The sequence below is a fragment of the Epinephelus fuscoguttatus genome, linkage group LG5, assembly GCF_011397635.1.
Source record: "Epinephelus fuscoguttatus linkage group LG5, E.fuscoguttatus.final_Chr_v1".
Lineage (NCBI taxonomy): Eukaryota > Metazoa > Chordata > Actinopteri > Perciformes > Serranidae > Epinephelus > Epinephelus fuscoguttatus.
This window is the reverse complement of record NC_064756.1, coordinates 38,821,634-38,843,426: the sequence shown is the minus strand read 5'-3', so window position 1 is coordinate 38,843,426 and position 21,793 is coordinate 38,821,634. Positions and strand designations below refer to the sequence as shown.

Here is a 21,793-nt window from a genome sequence, read left to right as displayed (position 1 = left end):
AAGGTTGCCAGGGAACTGAAAGTTTCTGGTAAATGATCATGGCTAATAACAAACTAAAGGTCACTTGCTGTTGGCGCCATTGTATGTGATTTCCAATAACTTTTACAAACTGCTTTGAAAATGTTCTGGTCAATCCAACCAACAGTCAGACAGAGAAAGACATTTTAAGTTGTCACCTGTGACTGCTGAAACTCATGATGGTCACTGCTCATTATTTTACAAAGATTAAACTAACAAAAAGTCATACAAAAAAAAAATAAATAAATAAATCACTTGTCACATCACATTTTTGTGTTTAAATGACAATCAGACTCCTTTAATGGCATTTAATTTCCTTTCATTAATTGAAATGCTCCTGTTTTGCTATATTTCCAGTAAATATGACAACATGAAATGTTTTCTGTTAAGAAAAAAAGTACAAATGTAAGAACATAACTAGTGGGCTACTGACCCATTTTGTAAAAGGTTATGTCTCCAGTCTGATCTCGAGAACACAGCTGATATTAACATGGTTTGTTTACATGACGTAACAGAAGTGCATATTTAACAGGTTTAGTGTGGTTATGTTACACAATGCTACGTGATGGTCAGACCCTATTGGAACACAGTGTTATTATACTGTACTCAGGAGCAGCTGCTGAGGCAAGTGGGACATCTGGTAAAACTGGGTATACCAATCTGGTACAACGTTTGACATCGACCCAACTAACTGACAATCGGTCAGATGGAGGAAGACATTGGATGATCACGCCTTTGACTCTGGGTGCTCACGATGCTCACTCTTCACTATTTTACAAAGATTTAACTGACAATAAGTTGATGAGAAAAAACCCTACTAAGTTTAGAAAAATAATAATACATTTAAGTGACTGAAGGTCATGTAATTACCATTACAATGTTTCCCTTATTACAAATAAGGTGAATGCTGCTGACCTTTGATTTCAAAATGGATGAGCTGAGCCAGAGGATGCGAGCTTTGTTGGTGTTTACCTGCTCTGATCATGTGAGTGGGAATTTACCATGTCAATAAAGTGATTTTAAATGAAAGGGAGATAGGCTACAGAGAAAAAAGCAGAGAAAGGGAGAGGATGACAGGAGGATAGAAATATACAACAACGGCAGAGAGAGAGAGAGAGAGAGAGAGAAGGAGAGAGAGATGGGTAGAGGAAGAGAAAGCAGACAAAGAGAGTGAGATGTGAAAAGATAAAGAGATGGAAGGATGCAGATAGAACTGATTGTTCTCCCTGCAGAGCTGCTATCGATTGTTCTTCCTGGCAGAGATGTCCATATTAGCAGAGACAACGCTACACAGTGTGACCTATTTACAGCTGCTATAATTATAGATACATACACACGGAGATCCTATACACACAGAGATCACACACGATTACACATGCAAACACACAGCAGGAAGCAGACTCACATGCATACAGAAAAGGTGTGTAATCAAACAGACACACACAGAGAAACTACAAACAAACTGCAGTTAACTGCTGATGAGTTCAAATGCCTCTCTCTCTCTCTCTCTCTCTCTCTCTCTCTCTCTCATACACAAACATGCACTGCACCTAATGAAACCGTTCCATATTATAAGTACTATACAGTGCTGTAGTTGCAGAACACTTGATTCTGATTGGCTCTGGCTGGTTTGGGTTGTTACTGGGCAGACGTATGTTTTCAATGTTAAAGTTTTGAGGATTTCATTTATTCCAACATGTTCTGATCCCAAGTCATCACATATCAACGCTTTGTCAGTAGCCTTTTATGTCAACATGATATACATTAAGTATCCTCCTGCATCTGCTGATGACAATCCAGGATGCTGCAACCAATACCAGGGCGTCAAAATCATATAGTAACTGAACATCTCCTGAGTGACAGTCCAAGGCTTGTTGAACCCATCCACCACACCTCCCACTGATCTAGAATGACTTTCCAGCTCCTTATATTACATCTTTACCGGCAGCGTTTCAAACTGACGATGTCCAGTGGCATATCGTACTGCCACAACAGGTGCAGTCTGGCCACGTTGCAAACTAACACTGCAGTATGCTATCTGGCCCTGTCAGTAATTCAAAAACAGAATTTCAAAATATATATTTTTAGTCAGTAAAATCATAACAAATATAAGACAGTAAACCATAAAATTAACAGATAACAAATCCACTAAATATATAGCCTACAGTCTATAAGCAAGACACGTGACAGCCGTGTCAAAAGTCCAGTGAAGCCAATCAGAGGCGGAGTAGGGCGGGTCTTGCCAAGAAAAGCCAATAGCGAAGCAGCAGTCAGAATAAACTGAAGGACTAGCATGTGATACGGAAATGCTTCCCTTGTCTACATGCCTCATTGTGGCGCTGGCCCTCCGTTTTATTATCCTTACTTTTATCTAGACCTCCACTGAAAAAAGTCTGCTGCACTTCAGAGCTTTTCCTGGGAAGAAAGAGCTTGTAGCTTTTGTGGACGCTACTGCGCTACTGAAAAGGTATTTGACTCAGAAAGTAGTGACGTTACCACCACACTACTGAGAAAATAGTTAAGTTAGTAACATCGCAACTCATAGTGACGCTACTGCCCAATACTGGACATGACTAGACAATAGCTAATCAATACGCACACGCCACCAACTGGACAGGGGTGTGAATTACTTAAAGTTATGGGATCGCCCTTACTGTTCTAATCAGTTTCCATCCTTCAGGTTTTTCTGTCATTGTCAAAAATATCCAGTCAGTGACAGGATATATTCCGTTAATGCGACCTCTGCTCTGTCCAGCTCTAAACAACAGGAAGTTTTTTTGTAGCCTACATCTAAAAACATACAGCACCCTGGTCTCTGGTGTCTCTGCCCTGCACGCTGTACACTGTTCACATATGGGTTTTTGATTTTATTGCAGCCTTATCAGGCTGGGTCTGTTTTTAATATAAGACTGATCTAATTTTAAATACAAAAATTCTCTCTTACGACCTCCTCTTTACATTTTATAAAGATGCTTTTAAGCACCCGTCTGAGGAAAATAATAACATTTGACTTTTTGGAGTTTGTACTTCCCTGCTAAAGTAAACACAGCCACTTGGAAACAGTGTGTAGGTTAGTGCAGATGTCTTATTGCCTGTCCTGATAAACACTTGAGTTACTGTTACTGCTGAGAACAATAGAGATACGGTGGTATAGCAGTGAAATGAAAAACACCTTTATCTGTATTAACCAGGTAAAAGAAGATACTGTTTGCTCTCACAGTAACATGCACACATATGTTAGAGTCACAGGAAGTGCACAAGCTGCTCGAGGGAGAATCAGACTTCTGCATCTCCTCAGATTATATCTCAAAATAATAATGTATTACTCCAACATGCACAGCATCTCTCCACTCTCTCCCTCTCTGTATGCATCTCTCCTTCCTCTCTGAACTCCCTGACTGTGCCTCTCTCCACCTCAACCTCGCGCTCAAGATTGAGCAAATCCAGTTATACACACAAGGAGCAAGTAAGTGATCTAAGCAGGAAACTCAATGTGCTTATTTCACAGTGACTGTGTGTGTGTGTGTGTGTGTGTGTGTGTGTGTTCATTTGGGTTAGTATGATGATTTCTGTATAGGACTACTTGCTTCTTTAATGGGAGAAAAAACAATAAGGGGAAAGGGTTGAGATAAAAGAACAAGAGGGAGAAGACAAAAGAAAGACTTGAAAGATGAAATATAATCAGACGGATCAACTGGAGTCTTTTTTTTTCTTTCATTCTCTGTCCGTCTTCAGGGTAACAATGCTACAAAAGCAACAAAGATTAAATCTGACCTTTACTAGTTTAAATGGTGAGTCATTTGCATGGCAGAGAGGGAAGCATGAATCATGTGCAGGAGCCACGACTCTGACCTCTGACACTTTACACTGTTGACTCAGATACAGTACAGCCAGCTTTTATTAAGAGGAAGGCTAAGAAGACAAATACCATCCTGCTTTCTATTCATACATCTCCATATTTTCACCAGGAAGAGCTGCCAGCATAGTCAAGGCTTCAAGGCTTCACTGCATCACCTCTGGAGACTCTCAAGGGACCATTACAACATGCAAGAGGAGGGTCATGTGACTGATGGAGGTTGGCAGGCTAGCAGGAGTAGTGTTGTAGCAGCCCCTAACTGATTTGCATATTGAGGTACAGTTTCGGCAAAATCAAACATTTTCATACAAATGAAAATGCTTGAAATCGCACCATATTACAAAATGTCCTGGATCCAAAACTGTAACTTATATACAATCATCAAATTGATAAACTGAGTCTGGAACTCCTATAGGTTACAGTGAGTCAGGTTTGTTTCCTGGCACTGGCTTTACATTGTGATTCACTGTGTGTGAAGCAGAGTGAAGAGTTGGAGGCTGTGTGATCACTGATGAGAAAAACATCATGGAAGGACCTGAGAGGATCCTGTGTGTGTTTATTCCTGGTTGATCCTCGAGCGAGGAGAACACACTGACTCATCTGCTGATGACAAGCATGCAGGCGCGCGCACATGTGCACGCACGCACGCACACACGCACGCACGCACGCACGCACGCACGCACGCACGCACACACACACACACACACACACAAACACAGATGTAGCTGAAGATAGAGACATAAAAGTGTTGTTCACAGAGACAGTTTGTGTGTGTGTGTGTGTGTGCTTTTGGTGAGATTACGTCAATAGAGATTGAATAAAAAGGCAAAAATACATTTTATAATTTACACACACACAGGCACACACATACACACACACACAGACTGCATCCCATGTTTTGTTATCATGTCATGTTATGCTGTTTTGCAGTTTTAACATCTCAAAGCCTGCCGCACTGTGCGAGCAGAGGAGAGAGATGTGTTTGTCAGTGCAGACTCGCAGAAAGTCAACACGGTTCAGATCATCACATTCAGATGTAAAGAATCAACCCATGTTAGACACCAATGAAAAGCAGGCATTCAGGCATTCCTCTGTGGTAGCATCAGAATGTAATTTAAGGACCTGAAAAGTCCTTCTCCTTCTCGGAATGTTGGGCTAAATCATGATGCTTTCATCTAAAGCTAGCCACTTGTTTTTTTTGCACAAAAAAAAATAATATTTTACTGACATACCATGGTAAGGTAATTTTGGGGGGAAAAAAAAAAAAAAAAAAAAAAAAACTGTAGCGCATCATAAGCAGATGTGAAAGTCCACTGACCAAGCAGCGAATTGTGACGAGATGGGAGGGAGAATGTGTTTAAAGAACCGTCTGTGGTTGACAAAAAAACGAAAAACAACACACAAAACATTCAGCTGATAAATGAATGTTGGTATCTAGGCTTGGGCGAGATTGACAAGATTAATGTGCAATACGATATTAGTTGGCCACAATAATAGTCCTTGCATGTCAACAATAACTGAAAGATATTATATTTACTATATTTCTTATATTTAGTCTCCTTCTCTTTTCCTCTTGCTTTCTCTGTGCTTCACTGCATACCACTGTAGCTCTAACTCCAGCAGGAAAGATGTCCGCCTATAACGATTGAAACAGCAAAAAAAAACTAAAACAAAATACAAACACAAACAATAAGACAACACATTCTCATCCCAAGTCGTCACATCTCACTGCTTTGTCAGTGGACTTTCACGTCTACATATGATGCTCTAGGTATCATTCTGTTTCTGCTGTTGATGTTCCAGAATGCCACGGCCAATGCCGGGATGTCAATAAAAGCACATGATTAGGTTTAGGCAACAAAAGCATGTGGTGTTGGTTTAGAAATAAACATCATGATTTGGCATATGAGATGTGGAGACTGGGTGTCTGGGTGAAAGTCCAGGGTCCAGCCACCTGCCAGCCCTGTGGGGACTTCCCAGCCCCTTATATTATGTTGTTACCTGCAGTGTTTCAAACAGAAGCCATCCAGCAGCATATCACACCGCTGCAACAAAGTGACTTTTGCCGGCGGTGTCTAATGCTGAAATCCCTGACAAAGTGGCAGTACTTGTGACAATAGGAATGGACTGAAACAACACAAATCCCTCCTCCCATCTAAAAACTCACCATCCAACAGAGAATGCAACTTTGCCACCAACTCCATCCACAAAGAGCAGCTGGACCAAAACACCCAATATGGTGAGCAACCTACCATCATCCATTAGGGCTTTTGCATAGACAACACAAATGTCACATTCAATGGCCAGATGAGGGCTGTAAAACATGTTATTGAAAATTATTTAAAATAGTGATAACCCCATGAGATGATTAATTTGATTTATTGATCTCAGCATGCTGTTACAATATTTGCTTCTGTCGTCCATACATATTTATACCTATGTGTGTCTGTCCCTTCAGCTTGTTTTGGACAATAATTTTGTATATCATTTTTCCTAAAGCAATACAGTCAGTAGGGGAATTTGACTATTGCTCAACCCTATAATGAGGCTGGACAAAATATTAATATTACATTATTATTGTTATATGAGACTGGATATTATCTTAGATTAAGATATGGTTATATTGTATGTACTGTCTTTTCCTGATTTTAAAAGCTTCATTACTATAAAGTGGTGTTATTTTCTGAACTGACCAGTCTGTTTTAGCTATTATATTCTATTATATGCCTTTACCCATTTTGTCATTATATCCACATTACTGATGATTATTTCTTTCAAAAATCTCATTGTGTGTTCAGAAAAAAGATAGGGATAAGTTAATAAGCAGGCATCATTTAAATTGCAGAAGGAGTGAATTACAAGTTGGCTTTTACTTTCACTTTTGTTAAATGCAGGTGTGTATCTAACAATCCTGCATAGTACACCTTTATCCCCACAATATCATCACAATTTCGATGTCGAGGTATTTGGTCAAAAATATTGTGATATCTGATTTTCTCCATATTGCCCAGCCCTACCACATCACTGTCACAGAAATACATATCCAGACACACCCAATCATTCTGCCGTTAAATGTTCCTAGATGATATGCAGTTTGAGGAATAGTTTCGGATTCATGACTCTGTGTACTTGACTCAAAATTGTCCTGTCTTGACTTGAGACTTGACTCATGGCTTCATATGTGAAACTTCACTGTGACTTACAAAACAAAAATTGTGTCTCACCTCTACATGATAAAAACATGACAGTATGTTTGAATCCACAGGAAATGGAAAGAGATGAGTGACTGATCTGTAGAGCACACAGAGCACCCTCACATGACCCTTGTCTCCATGTCTGTCTGTGTACATATGTTATGTGTGTACTGTATGTGTGTATATATGTATCACCTCTACCTATTTGTGTCATGTTGTAGCACAAGAGCTAAAATACATCGAAACAACATTTAAAGGCCCAGAAAGCTGAATGTGTGAGTGTGTGAGCATGTGTGTGTGTGTGTGTGTGTGTGTTTGTGTGTGTGTGGTGTACAGCTCTCCTATCTCTCCAAGCAGTAATTGTCTCATAATTATTATTCATCATAGACTCTTTGATCGTGGAACTCTCTACTGATATTAACATTATCAGCTACTGGGGAGAGAGGATGAGATGGGGAATAGACGAAGAAAGAGGGAAGCAATTAAACAATAAGTTGACAGATAGAAGCCCACAGAAAGTTAAAATTACGAAAGAAAAGCGAGATAAGGTAAAGAAAGTGTGAGAGAAAGTAGGGATGGAGAAGTGGAAAAGAACGATGGGGTGTGTGTGTGACAGTGATTACAGAGAAGACAGAAAGACGCAACACCACCGGGGCTGACAGAGAAGAAGAGATGATGACGAAAAGGAAGGTGACAAAAGATGAGAGACAGAGAGAGGTGTGAGAGAAAGATGGTGCAAAGATGAGAGAAAGAAATGAAAAGACTGGGAGGAGGAGAGAAAGAAAATAAAGATAAAGGGAAGTGAAGCAGTGAGAGGATTAGAGAGGATGGATGGTTTTATTTGAACTTTAAAAACCTATAGAGAACCATTCACTAAACCCATCACAATTCACAAAGATCCTCAAAAAACACAAATACAAGAAAATGCACATTTAGTCCTGCGTTCAAGGAATTCATCAATAGAACACACACACACACACACACACACACACACACACACACACACACACACACACTAAATGGTCACCAAATGTTGTTTCATTTGAGTGATTTTCCGCCACCTTGAGGAGTTGATATAATCTAGATTTCAAAAGACAGAGGTTGGAATTAGAGGAATACCAAACAAAGTAAAAGAGGAGAAACTGTCCCTCATTCATCTTGGGATCCATTGGAAGGTCCTGACCCCAACATTGGGAACCACAGGGTTCAGTACATCAGCACCGGTTTTCTATTTTCAAACATTCATTGCATGAAAACAAGAACTTTGAATCTCTGCCAAAACAGATTAGGTCTGACCCGACCTGCTGGTTTTGATCTGAACAGGCTGTTATTTTTCAAAATCTCTTCAAAATTTGCCAATGTCTTTCTCTTCTTTCTTTCTATTTTTTTTTTCACGCAGATCTTAAAACCCATGTGATCAACCTGCAATAACTTATGCAAATGTTAAGATTTACAATTAGATTTACAACCATGATTTACAACCATGTCCACGATTCAAATCCTGTTTCGGTTGTATTTCCTGGAGCTTGACGATGTTGTGCTGTTGGTTGTAGTATGTGTTCCAGACCATAAGTTTGAGGATGTACTTTTCAAAGTGGAAAGAGTTTATCACCACTACCTGCAGCAACAGTGTTCTTGTCATCTTTTCTCACAACAACGCATTACTAGTAACATATCCCTGCCCAACAATGGACAAAACATTAGAATATGGGGGTCAATAAGTCACACAGTTCACAAACTCCCGTGCAATGCACAGGAGTTGCATGAAACTGGAAGTTTTCATCCATGAATAGCAATAGTTGTATTAGACTGAAGGGGAAATGAGAGAAGAGACAGTTGGTTGGCAATGTTTGCCTCTGCTTCCCCAGCAGAGGGAAAGATGCGCATAACTTGCAGCAGAGAGCAGTGATCATCATCTGTGTGCTGCATCGCCATGGATTGCAATGCGCACTCAAAGACAGAGACACACCAGGGGCACAGCCCGCTGTGCTGAAGCTTTTGTGCACGAGACACAGAGCTGAGAACTGTGTTTTGAAATAACAGAAGGAAGAGAAGAGGAGAAGGGCTTCCAGGAAACATGTCAGCCTGTAGCTTGTAAAAAATGTTTCAACATTAAAAAAAAAAAAAAAAAAATACAGTGGAAATCTGACTGATATTTTGAGCCTGTCTTATGACAACAGAAATAATACACAGGCCAAATGATTTGTTTGGGTCATCTACACAACAGTTGCCAAAAATAACTCAAAGATATGATGGCCTTAACAGGAAAAGGTATCAGTAAGCTTTATAAATGACAGTCATCTGGGTAGTGAGCGCCATGTTTTGTTCGAATGCACTGTAGTGAAAAACTATGTGCCCACAGTTTAAACCAACCTTATACTTTTTAAGACCAAAACAGAAGAGAGAGTTGTATTCTGCTTTGTGATCACTATGTCATTACCAAAAACTACCATGTTGCTCTGCTTTACAAAAATCAAATAGGTGTTTATAAATAGGCTTAGTGCCTGTGTGTTTCAACTTACAGTCTTCATCTGGGCCCTGATGAAAAAAGTAGAGAAATGGATATATGAGCAGGTAAATGTGAGCTGTATGTTAAGCTCGGAGCAGACTCAGCGACAGGACTAAATTCAGTTGCATATGGCATTTAAACGTTATCGTTTCACAAAGCCCCCAGCACAAGTGAAATGTGGCCTTCTATTGATTTTCCCAAAAGAGACAAAGTGTACCGACATTTGGCCAGTGTTAATTTTGGACCTTGTGTGCATATGTTCATTCAAGCTGAATAAAATCCCTGGGTGAGGAGGAGAAAGCAGAAGAATTGGATGTGAAGCCTGAGGAGTAAAAGGTCAGACAGAGAGAAATAGACGCAGAGAGTCAAGTATGGGGAGGAAGTCAAAGGTCTCCCATTTCTTGTTCTATAAGAATACGTGGCTACTGCAGACAGAGATTAGATATCCATCGACCACATGATAAATGACTGCGATTGCACGCTGCTGCAGAGATCTGAATCACTGTAAAGAGACAGTTTTAGAGTTTTGTGGACTGTGATTTGCTCCTTGGAGAGTGAGTGAAGCCCGGAGGAATACCACCATGTCTCCTGGTGCAGAAACGATTTATCGGCCGTGTGATCATACTTCCAGCTCTCCATAGGGGCCTTAATGTAAAGAGCTCTCTGCTCGAATTATCAATTTAGATGTTAAATCTGAAAGAGAGGACAGTGTTGGACCTTTTTTTTTTTTTTTTTACAAATGCGTTCTCCAGAGACAGCGAACAAGAGCCTGCAGAACCACTGTTACTGTTTTGTCATTTATGCCGGGGTATGTAATTTCAGCTCTCACCTTGTTTTGAACTTGTCTCTTTAGACTGTAGCAGGTTCTCCTGGGACAGAGCTGCTTGCACAAATGAAAACTATTTTTGTATGTGTTCCAAAAATTCAAGGTTCAGTCAAGAGATCCTCAGTCATCTACAGGGAACCAGTGAGCAAGTTAAAGTTCCTCACAATGTCAACATAAAACTAAAAGGTTAAGTGACTTTGGGTTTACAGAAACAATGTTGGGTTCCTCAAAGTTATTACATGTCAAGATTTCAGCTCATACCTAAAAGCACTATGTGTAGAATTCAGATGCTAGACTCTGCCTCTAAGTGGTAGTAGTATCAAAACAGACTGCTGAAAGTTTCTGCAAACCACAGATGCTTCATATTTGTACCATGTAGCTGATAAGTAGAAACTTTATGTTTCATTGCGTTTCAACAAAGCTATTGTTAACATGTGGTTAAGTTTAGGCACAAAAAAAACTTGGTTCTGGTTAGGAAAGGATCATGTTTTTAAAATGCCCAGTTTTGAGGGCACAATCGTAGATGAAAAATGCAGCAATGTCTCAGTAAAAAGATGACTTCTTTTGGTGTCACTCTCCGGGCAGTACAAGCAGTGATGTCTCAGTAAAAACACAGCCATTTTTCATGGAGTTATCACCGCTGGAAAAACAGCGAGGGGGGCGCCAAAAACATACTGACATTAGGTGGCTACAAAGCTGCTGGAAACACAGCAATGACAAGTGACAAGTGAAAACACAAGCGGTTTTGTTGTTTGATGGTCTCAAACAGTGGTCTGCAGCTGGTGTCTCACCTAGGTGTCATGCCATCCACTATCTCCACTTTATCTTGATGAAAAAGTCAGCTCATATACTATGCCACTTTAAAACACTGATATGATACATATAAAATGTGCAAATGCAATGTATCCATGGTTTGCAGAAATGTATAATGCCAACATTTTCAACTGGGCTGTTTTTTCTGCAAACAAAAACATATGCCATCAATGGTTTACTAATAAAAACTAGGTTTAAAAATGACGCACACAGTAATGATATATGCAGCTTAGCATAAACAACACAGCAACAACAACAGACAGGAAACAGCTTGAACTCAAGCTTTCCCAATGAGCTTTCTATCATGATAATTGAAATGCTCTAGACACTGTTTGAATATTCCTTGTTTGCTCAAAGACTGAATAGTTTTCCGCTCCACTGGTATGGTCTCTCCAGGGAAGAAAGAGGCGATGAGGACCAAACTATCAGATCTAGAGCCTCAGAGTTAGGAGGAGGAGAAATGAGGACAAAAACCAATACATGTGTGGGTGACAGGAAGAAGTGCTTCCAAGCATTTATCATCTGAAATATTATTTCAAAATGACATACACTGTATATCATGACATATACTGTATATCAACCTGCAAGAGAAGTGACTTGGAAAGCTCAATGTATGAAAAATATGGTACACCAGCACTGAAATGTAACTAAAAATAATACATGGAAGTATAAAACCAGTGTTTTATATAGAAAGAGACCACAACAGATTTGATTACATCAGTACTACAATCTAGATATACACCCATTTAAGTAAAAGCTCTGCATGGGAATTCATTGTGCACAAAGTAAGAATAAAAGTATTCAAGATATACAATTTACTTGAAGTACCAAACAAACCTATCAAAGCATTTCAATGCAAGGTGCTTTAGCAATGATGTGCGATAATTTCAACTGCTTAATTTGATATGGTAGTTTGATCTATAACAGCACATTGTAAAATGTTGCGCAGTGGAAAGTACAAGTTCATCTGAATTAGCTTGAAGTAGAAGTATAAAGCAACACACTCAAGTAAAGTATAAAAACGTCAGACTGAATTATTTCGTCAGTTATGTTGGGTTGTTGTCCTTGATTTGCTTTTACAGCCAGTTCTTATTCCCAACTTATCAAATACCGCAGCTTTGTCGGGGATCCCGGGGTTAGACACCAATGCACTGAGGTGCCTTTTGCACCGCTGTGATTCTCAGCGGGTGGCGGCACTCAGTGACGCCCGAGAGCTGATTTTCATTTCTGGTGTGAAACTAAAAGTCAGTGGAATTATTTTAGACAGAGCTGTGTGTTAGTCTGTGCAACATGCTATGGTAGTGACATATGTCATGTGACGTTACATGATGTTGGTAACAACCGTACTTATTTTAAGCGAAATCATGACGTTGTTTTTTTTTTTTTTTTTGCAATCTAAAGGAGATAAACTAAAAGTAGTGTTTTATCAATAGTAAGTTTGCATGTAGAGCAGGACCTGTACATTTCCTGTGAAAACAGAAGTGTAGTTTGAAAAGACACAATGCATATAACAAGGATAAACTGCTACATCATCCCAGAATGTCTAATAGTAACAGTGAGTTGGCATGAGAACGCGTTGGTTTTTTACGTTTTGGTCCCAGACAGAAGATACTTTTTGTTCATAAATATACTCATTAATGCTCCTCCACCTCTGGTTATATATACATCGTATAAAGTATAAAGACTGACAAAGTCTGCATAGGTAGAAGGTGTGGGTGGATAGATGGGTCACAAAAATACAGGACTTTTACCCAGGAGACCACTGTTTGTATCCCGTATAGCCATACTTTTTGGTGGCATCTTGACATGCTGAACTGCCACCTCCATCAGAAACACAGTGACTGAGTTCATGGGGTGATCACAAATCACTTGTGGTTATTGGCTGTGAGCATAACCATTCAAATAGTTTTCTTTTTTTTTTCTAGACACGGGTACAATAAAAGATCAAATGTGGGTAACATTTGTCAAGAGAAGTTTCAATACATAGTTTGGGGTCATTTTGGTCGATACCAAACAGGTATCGGGTACTGATACCCAGTTACATCACTTATGCAAGTTAACCCTGCATATCACTTAGAATATGTAACAAACATACTTATTTGAACCTCAGCCATAATCTTTCTTATAAACCTCACCACAATGTTTTGGTGTGTAACTGTGACTGTTTGTATGCCCACCTGGCACCAGTACTCTCCAATGGTAATACATGTCATTTTAGGAGTCACTGGCACACGGCCCATTCTGTCATTTAGATATGACTATGTGCTCAACCAGCCCTTCAAAAACAAAAGATAAAGAATAAAAAATGGCCATATGAGTTGTCTGTGTTAGCTGAAATGGTGGGTAGATGACTGGGTACATGCCACTGACAATTTGTTTAGATGCAGTATTAATACCAAGCGGTATTTAGTGCGTAACATCAACAGAGTTTCACTCGCACTGAAACTGTATGAACACTGGCTGCTGTGGATAAATGGAGTTAACAAATGATGTAGAAAATTGAAAAGGATCTGAAATATCCAATGACTGATTCCGTGAGAGGACGCTATCGCCTTTCTTCACACACACTCATTCAGTGATTGGCTGAGAGTAGACCCCTTCATCTTCCCTGTTCTGCACTAATCAGATGGAAATACAGAGAGGGACCACACACACACACACACACACACACGCACACGCACACACACACACACACACACACACACAGTTAACTAGCTTCCCACAGGTGCTGCACCCACCTAGGTCTATTCTCAGAGGAAATGGCACACAATTAGATCTGCAGGGATAGTGCGTGAGTGTGTGTGTGCATATTTTCATACAGAAGGGCAGTCTGTACGTGCGTTTGCACAAGGTAGAGAGGCTAAACCAGAGTAAGACAGACAGAGGGAGTGTGGTGAGCAGAGGCTCTCCTGTCATCCTGATGTGTAATCATGATCATCAGTCCACACAGACTGAGTGTTCTTCTCTCTGCTACTGCATATTAAATACATTATGAGGCAGGAGGAGCAGTTGCCCTGTGGGATAGACCGGAGACAATGACACTGAGAGGGACACAAGTCAAGAGCATCACTCCCTCTGGGATCAAACTCGCTGAATATGGAGCTAGTCAATGCATTATTAAAAGAGCTCTCCAGCAATGTAGCATCACACTTTCATAAAGCTGGAGGATATGAGAGACAGATTTTTAGACTGTATTGCGGCTCTGAAAAATATAGATCCTAAACTTCCCGTAATGCAAGTGAACAGGCTTTCATTAGATTCTCTCTGTCAGACAAATGCCCCTTTACTGCATTTTTACCAACATACCAAGGTATGTCACATGGGTTTATATAAATGTACACACACAAAATATTGTCCCAATATACTAGTCTTTTATTGTTTGACTATATTTATTTTAATTGTGTTTAAAAGTGCTGTAAAGTAGCTATTTCTTCTTTTAAGCACCAAAAGTAGTTTTTTTGGTATTTTTGCCTCATTGTATTTGCCATTTGTCGGTGCTTTGTCTGCAATTTCTGTAGCTTTCTCCTGGATGTCTGCTGCTCACGTTCTGACACCCGGTCTCTCACTTTTTATAAAGTCCCAAACTCACCTGCACTCTGTGACCACAAACATCCTGAACATAGCAACATAAGAAGAAAATAAGAAAATACCAAGCAGCAACTTCTGGAAACTGAAAATGAAGCCAATTCCTAAGTGCCAAAAACTGCAGTTCCTCTAATGGCCACTTGATGCCAGTCAGTCCCCATAGACCCCCATATTAAAATGCCCAACTTTACAGCAGAAATAAACATGTTTACAGCCTGGTACATAAAACAGTTGTTGTCTGTATAGCTAATTTCAACATTTATGGTAAATGTATGAGGGTGGGTTTTCATATGTTGTTAAGGCGTTCAGAACCAAAAGTAACACATCAGATGTGGTACCACAACCCTGGGTCCATTTAGCATTTCCACTGTAAATGGTACTCTTCAGTGTAGACAGGGTTATTGTCAGTCACTGTTCCGTTCAGCACTCGCTGTATTTCCTCATCACCTGTGACACGGATGTAAGTCTGCGCCTCATTTATTGTCCACAGTACAGGGTTGCATGCTGACATGTTCAGGATGAGAGTCCCTCTTGATGGGACAAATACAAGTAGGGGGGTTATTGTTGCTGGAGCCCACAGGAATGAGGCTCCACAACTTTTTTTTTTGTTTTGTTTTGTTCTTTCTCCAAGTGAGTATTCGGATATATGCAGTTCCCATAATCTGATCGAAATTAATATATATAAATTTAAACGCTTGAAGGTCCACTCATTACTAAAAGTGTTTGTCATCCAAGAGAGACAATAAAACTAATGGAATGGTCAAGTTGTCTTATTAATATTTATGGTGTGCTGATAGATTCATGCCGTCAACTCATGCATTGAGTAACATTACAAGTAAACGTTCCATCTTAAAAGTTGCCTGCAGTCGGCCAAGTGAATTAAATTATTTTTTCTCAGTCTACAGCTGCTGCTAGAGGCGGAAAAACATCCTTTCATTTTACAGTTATAGCTTAGGAACTGAAGGAACAGTTCCATTGGTACCATCCACAAGTCCCCAAACTGATGGGTGACCTCAAAGTGGCTACAACTTCCATTACTGTACACTCTTTATGGAAAATGCAGGCAGAAGGCAGGATCAATGCATCAATAAATACGGTGCCCCACTGAGGGATGACTTTTGTTAGAAAATCCTGCATGGTATTATTTTAAGTCGTACATTTCAACTACTAATACAAGTTCTATTTATCAGGGTTTTTTTGGGGGAGTTTTTCCTTATCCGCTGTGAGGGTCCTAAGGACAGAGGGATGTCGTATGCTGTAAAGCCCTGTGAGGCAATAAAACTGATTGATTGATTGATTGATTGATTGATTGATTGATTGATCAGTACATTCTAACTGCAAAGGTGTTTTGTAGCTCTCTCTGAATAGATGTTTGGGGTATTTGTGTGGCAGTCATATTTGTTCTTGTCAGCTAGAGCTAAGGAAAAAAAAAAGAAATGAATAACTTAGAAAAGTAAAGACCAGTAACCTTAAAACAATAATCTAAAGCAAATGGTGCTTGACAGGATTATATTTCTTGGATAAGAAAAATAATACTATTTAATCATCCTAAAACAAAATGCAGTCTGTGTTTGTGTTCTCTCATGCGTGATTTTACCACCTGAGCTGCTTTAAAAGCCAAACAGGAGGGAAACATCTTAGTCTTCTGCCCTGAATCTCCTCTTTCAGCTCTTATTTCATGCCCCAGCACGCTGCTGTAATACAGTACAAGATCCCTTTTTTTATGGACACAGGAATATTTATTCCATCTTTTGTCCGTGCACTGCAGCTCTGACCCTTGCAATCCTCTTACAGTTCTTCCTCTTGGACAGTAGTACTGTGGATGATGCAGGAATTGCGGCTTATTGCAGCTTATACTTTTGTGAGTCACTCTGGATAAGTTAGCTAAACGACTCAGCTGTTAAGCTTTACCGGAACATTTTATTTTGTATAATGGCTGCATAGAGTTTTGGAATAAAGTCCTGCAGTGACGAAAGACAAATAGAGAGTAGAATTGTTAATCGAAGGACCAGAACTTAAGATGCCAGGATGAAACAGGTGAATTTATCATATAACTAGTTACAATTGTAGGAAACCACAAAAGCAAAACAAAAACCACATGACAAACAAACAAACTAGATTTACTGCCTTTCGGTTGTATGCCTTGCGCAGCAGTCAAGTTGCACTTATACTTAACATCTATGTCTGTGAAAACATGGATGCTTCACACGTCGTCCCCATTGCAGCACAGACGATCGATCTATAAATCAATACAGTTTCAAGGTGAACACCCAAGATTAGTGTCACTAATTTAGTGTCTGACCAGTATCTTCCTGAGTTATGATATTGAGTAACGGCCAGAAAAGTGTTTTTAAAGAGCATTAGAATGTCACAGTAAGGTTGACCTTTGACCTTTAGATATATAAGATAATCGCTTCAAAATTTTATCCTGTTGGACATTTCTGTGAAATTTTGTGATAATTAGTGCATGAATTCTTGACTTTTGTCCAAAAACATGTTTTCTGAGGTCACAGTGACCTTGACTTTTGACCTTAAACTATGTCCACTGTGAGTTCAAGTGGACATTAGAATTGGTGGAAATTTCCCTTAGGCATTCTTGAGATACCGTGTTCATAAGAATGAGAAGGAAAAGATCACAGTGACCTTGACATTCAAATTTAATTCAAATCAATTAATTGCTGACTCCAAGTGGACGTTTGTGCCAGGCAACACAAAAAAATAATGCCTCCGGCCACGGATATCACCAGCATGGACTGAACTGCACAAATCTGTCTATCAGTGTGTATGGACGTCCACCATCTGCGATGTCACATAACATGCTATAGGACACGTGACCTGATACGCTGCAAGAGCAGCACTATTATGCACAGTTTGTGTAATATAACCTTTGTCTACTATTGCGACTATGTTGAGTTTAGTCGATTCAATTCTGTTACAACACACAAAAACACACACACACGCACACGCACACACACACACACACACACACACACACACACACTAGGCAAGAGTAAAGCACAGTGCCATCAGCTGTACATGAGTCAGCAGAGGGTCTGTCCTGTCCTTTACATCTATTCAGGCAAAACACACTCACATTCGCACTATGACTGTCTTTGTGTCTCTCTATGTGCAAACACAGCCCAGTGTGCAGATTCACGCTGACACACACCACAAACATGTTCATGAAGGAAAAAGCCCACAGAGAAGCATGCATGTGCATACACAGGAGCAGACACATGGACGGGGGCTTGCAGGGCTGAACCAGACAGCACACACAGTGTGCTAAAGGTCAGGATGTTGTGTTTCTGTTAACCCCAGTTAATTTCAAGGCATGATATCTGCTACACAGCAGACAACAACATAACCTCTTAAAACTACACACTCCCATAAGGTTGTTTTCTGTGGTTAATGTCTCACAGGCCCTGCACACTCTGACAGGTGTTCGTAGCTCAGGCTGAAGTCTGGCAGAAGCCTGGAAACCTCACGAATCGTAACTCATGTTTTATTTGCTTTGGCAGACACGTGTGATCCCCCTGCAGTTCAGACAGAATTGTAGCCAGGCTCGGCCCAGATCAGGCCAATCACAACAAATATGGTGCAGGTTTCAGATGATAACTAACAACTTGTAAAACCTTTGTGCTTTACACAAAATGCGTGATGATGTCATTTCAGATTTGCACCCCCTTGCGCTGGAGACACTATGGCGAGCATAAACCTAGCTCTGTAAAGAGAAGCGATTTTGAGTCATTTTAGAAAGCAACCAAACTGGTATAAATTAGTGACAACAGTTGTAAATTGTCAGCCCTACCAGGTGCAATAAAGCTTACAGAGGAGAGGCTATAAACTGTAGGGTAAATGTTGATCAAGAACAGTCTGCACCTGTCACATGTCACATGTCTGTAGAGATCTAATCAGGCAGAACACCAGTGTGGGTGAATGATAAGTGTGTGAAGCCACTCCAAACTATGAGGTGTGAACATTCTGTCAACGCCAATCAGACTATAGATGGATGTTGAATGCTGACTCTGTGGCATTTATCCAACAATGCAACTTGCTCAGATCAGACCAAACAGACAACAAGAATCTACAAAGCTGAATAACATCCACTGCACTTTTTCCAATGCTTTATAAAAACCACCAAAACCTTCACCAAAATTTTTTGGAGAGAAAATCCAGATGACTTTTCCTAGACTTTGACAAACCATTTCTCTTTTTAACAAGAAATGAAACCCCTAACCCACATTTCACCACCTTCATACATAGTCATATTATGTTTGTAAGGTTGTTTCATGCTCTCTTTGTCACCATTTGTAATTATTTCACACACATAATCAAATCCCATCCAGAATTAGTGCATTAAATATCCCATTACAAACGGCCTACCTGAGTTTCTTGGGGAAGCAGGAAGTCCTCAGGTAGAGTCGGTCCTTTTATGGTGAATTCACATTCCAGTCACATCACTGGCCTCAGGGTTACAATGGGATGACAAGCTAACAAGGGCACCCTCCTACCTGCAGGAAAAAAGGAGGAGAGGGAGGGAGGAAGGTGAAACAAGGAAAGAGTGCAAGGATGGAAAGGAGAACGAAAGAAATGTCAACATGTTGCATCATTTATTCATTAGTATTCCTAAAGCTTCTCTTCTTCTGTCTTATGTCCCTCCTGTCAACCCCCCACCCTCACCCACCATTTCTCTCCATTCATTTCTTCTCCCCCCCAACCTCGCTTTTCTTGCTCTCCCTTGGGGCTACTCTGCCTCTCTGCCTTTCTCCAAACTTCCTCAGCAGGACACACAGAGAGTGTGAAGGGAAAAATCAGTGGTGGTCTTAGCAGTTTTACGGAGATGCAAATTTTGGCAATAAGAATAAAATATACTGACTACTTTAACATGCACACATGGTTGTTGCCCTGAATCCAAAAAGAAGACAGTATTCCTACTAAGCAGTTTACATTGCTAATGAATATGAATATTCCACTAATATTCCCGTTAATATGCAGCTGTGCACACTCTGATTAATGTGTCTGAACTTGTTGTTAATTTCTTCGACCACACAAATACAGCCTCCCTCTTTCATTCCTGCAACCACCTTCTTGAAAAGGTCAGTGTGTGATATTTGCACAAATCCAAAAAAAAAAAAAAAAAAATCAAACTGTTTGATTTGATTTGAACACTTGAAAGTGGACATGGCTAAACAGGCATGAGTCCCTGGAGAATCATGGCAATTTGGAGCCAGATGCAGCCATCTATTCAGTGGCAGTGGACAGTTTGCTTTCACTCACACTACCAAAACCTGCCTTGTTGGTTCAGGAGGTGGAAGAAAAGCATGAAATGAATCCATTCCAGTCACTCAGAACTCAAATATAGGCTTTATGAAATGGAATGTTTGAGAGGAAAGCTTCAGTGACCTCCATGCTATGCATTTCTTTTTTATTATTTTTTTTAATTTTTTTTTTTTTTAGATGGAAGGGGTTAGCTTGTTACCCAAATTCGCATTTAAGTGGATAAACGAACATATACACACTGGCTAAAGGATTACTTTCTGATTATTGAGACATTTTATCGAGAATGAGAGAAATCTTGATATATCAAATTTAAAAAATGCTTTTTCTGACACTTTCACCAACATTCTGTCATCAGTCCTTCAGTGAGTTAAAGTTTTGTCTAGAGCTGCTGACATTTATGCCAACATTCAACAATCATACCAACTCCTTCTCCATCAGAGAAGAACAACAGATGCAGTATTCTACAGCCTCAAAGATGTGTTTTGAATAAGTGGCACGACTTCTCAGCTAGGAAAACTCCTCTCGCTTATGTTCCTCATCACTCCGTACACCCACACACTGTAACCTGCAGCTGGTTGTTCATGTTTGCTTTCTTGGGTTTCTCCTAAGGCATTCTGGGAAAAGCAAGAAACCACTGACATGACATGGAAGATTGAGGGAAGGCTGGTACCCCCCCCCCCAAAAAAAAACATAAAAAAAGAATTACAACATTTCTTTTTTTTTCCACGGAAGAGCTACGAGAACACAGTGAACATCACAGACTGATGATATATAACACTGTGCCAACAAAGTGCCTGAAGTTTGATGTCAGAGTGGTGTGGGTGTAGCGTAGGTGACTGTCTACTGGGGGAATACTTAGATCACATCCTATACATTGGAAAATATATGTATGTTTTTTTCTCAGATACATTTTTTTACTTGAAGAAATCCCATTCTCTAAATTCATTAACTTGAATCGGCTGTAGGCCTGCAGGGAAGTACTTCTGTTTACTTTAGCTAATTTAGTTTGCACGGCCATAAAAGATACAAGTAAGGTAATTAAACAAGGTGATAAAATGCAGCCGCGAGAGAAGAATACAGCAGAAACACAATTTGTGCAGCAGAGATAAATGACAGAAAAAGGCGGGCAGTAATAACTTTGGCTTCAAAACAAAAAGAAAAATACAAGAAAGTCCAGATGATATGGTGCAACTGAATTAGATAACAAAACCTTAATGGAAAAAAAAAAACATCAGTGTCCATGAAAAATAAGCCGAAAACAACATGAATTGGGGTGATGAAGAAAACGTATCCCAAGGGAAAGAGTTAGTGGGAGGAGAAATGAGTAAGAGACTGTGTGTTGGATCACTGGGGGAAACTTCGAAGTGTTTTGTCCAGAAACTAGAGAGCAATGACAGGAAGCTGTCTCGTCAGAAAATCAAATAAACAGGAGATAACTGTTGAAAACAAAAGATCATCAAACTTCTAGCAGAGCTAATTCAGAGACGTGTCTCTACAAAAACAGAGCTGCAGTGACTGGTTGCTAATTTCATAGTGTACAACCAAAGAAGAGAAGGGCATCAAACGTGTGTAACCTGTCACATTTTCACTGCATTTAAGTTATGTTTTTGTAACAAACATATTTCTTATTGTCACCAAATTGATCCAACTAACAAGTATTGTGTGTGTGTATCAAAGCCTGATATATGTTCTGTGCCATAGTGCTCCATTGT

At 39.9% G+C, this 21,793-nt stretch overlaps 1 protein-coding gene across 6 annotated transcripts in view; it reads right to left on the bottom strand.

Annotated features, from left to right (window-relative positions):
* Window positions 1-21,793, bottom strand: part of si:cabz01090165.1 (uncharacterized protein LOC100333421 homolog) — a 537,387-nt gene that overhangs the window by 320,210 nt on the left and 195,384 nt on the right. For all 6 annotated transcript variants that reach the window (XM_049576585.1, XM_049576584.1, XM_049576586.1 and 3 more), the window contains one exon: window positions 19,185-19,312. The gene's annotated coding sequence lies outside the window, so the exon portion shown is untranslated. The remainder of the gene's footprint in view (window positions 1-19,184; window positions 19,313-21,793) is intronic.